At 36.9% G+C, this 1,606-nt stretch overlaps 1 protein-coding gene across 7 annotated transcripts in view; it reads right to left on the minus strand.

The window, feature by feature from the left end:
- Nucleotides 1-1,606, minus strand: part of LOC107691719 (acetyl-CoA carboxylase-like) — a 69,289-nt gene that overhangs the window by 61,007 nt on the left and 6,676 nt on the right. The window lies entirely within an intron of this gene.

A 1,606-nucleotide genomic window follows, 5' to 3' on the forward strand; every position in this document is an offset into this window, starting at 1 on the left:
CTGTCTATAAGCGAGCTGCACAGTTGACACAGGAATTGTCACTTGTACAATCGAGGCAGTGTCACATCGTCACTAAGGTTTATAAATTGCATTACTTTTTCATTCTTGCCAGTGTTTAACTATTCAGCGCTCGCGTGCTCTCCTGAAGACCGTGCGTTCATGCACACTCGCATACTCAGTTTACAGTGCGTATGCAGTGCGTATTTTTTCCGTGCTCATGTTAACGGATTAATAAAGCGTTCACACTGCACACGGTTGCGGTCCGGCAGTGCGTTCAGTAGTGGTGCGTCTGCAGCAGTGCAGAGATTGTTTCCGCACAGAGTCTATGTTTGCTGCGCTGCACGTGATGAATTAAAGTAGCACCGCATTGTTTGCAGTAAATATGAACATGGATTGACACGAAAATGTAGTAATTACACTATAAATGCATATTATTAAAGTCTACTGTGTTTCACAGTCAACACATATGGCTTTTTGGCTAGGTTTAAAGGAAAAGAGCACATTTAGATAAACAAGGCAATAATTGTAAAGTTCTTAAAGTTCTTAATTAAAGTTCATGAAACGCAGGATTGCTTGTAATAAAGATTTAAATGCAAAAGAAAAGGCAGTTAACATGGATTGACACGAAATGGAATGGCACTCGTGGAGGTAGAAAAACAGCTCTTTATGAACGGCAGGATTGCTTGTAATAAAGATTTAAATAAAAAAGGAAAGGCAGTAGAGCTGACTATTTCTGTCAATGGTAAGTTTGTGATAACGTAAGAAATGAGTGCAATAAGTTGCAGAAAACAACTCTTTGCCGTCTCGTCTTGCTGTCTGAGACACCTGAAGCGCACACACATGACACATCTTGCACAGCGTCTCTTCCATTCCGCCGTACAGGTGCAAAGCACGCGCACAAACACAGAGACGTTTTTCATACAGCACGCGAACACAGAGTTGATTTGTCTTTCGCAGCTCCTCATGTTTGAACAGACACACACACAGAATTGTCAAAATACCCGTCTCAACGATCATTCTTGCAAACGCAGTCGGTTATGTTTTAAATTAATGTAAACAGCTGAGAAAGAAATCGGATGTGTATCATTATACTGAATCCGTGCAGTCGGATTTAAAGGGACATCAGCCTATAAATACGTGCTGCTGTTTTATCTATGCTTGTAAATTGTGTATTTGTCCTTTTTTTCTTTCTTTCTTTTTTTTTTAACTGACTGTTCACTTGCCTTTAATCATGTTTGAACTTTCTTAGACTATAGTTTTTGCTGTGGTATATGAAGAAGTACTTAAAGTGTATAGAAAAAATCACATTGATATAAAATTAGTATCATTATTTTATTATTATAATTTTTTTTTGTATGTTCACATTGATGTTAAAATTGCATTTTCTGATTTGTGACATTACTTTTTATGTACTGCGAAAACACTGCTGGTCACTTTCAGAAGTTGTAGTGATTCTTTCTTTTCCAATAAAGAATGTGAAACAAATTGGTTATATAATTTTCATTTTTAAAGGGGTCCTATTATGCTTTTTTACTTTTTCAACTTTAGTTAGTCTGTAATGTTGCTGTTTGAGCATAAAAAAGATCTGCAAAGTTACAAAGCTCAA

Source organism: Sinocyclocheilus anshuiensis, unplaced genomic scaffold, assembly GCF_001515605.1.
Source record: "Sinocyclocheilus anshuiensis isolate Anshui unplaced genomic scaffold, SAMN03320099.WGS_v1.1 scaffold246, whole genome shotgun sequence".
Taxonomy (NCBI): Eukaryota; Metazoa; Chordata; class Actinopteri; order Cypriniformes; family Cyprinidae; genus Sinocyclocheilus; species Sinocyclocheilus anshuiensis.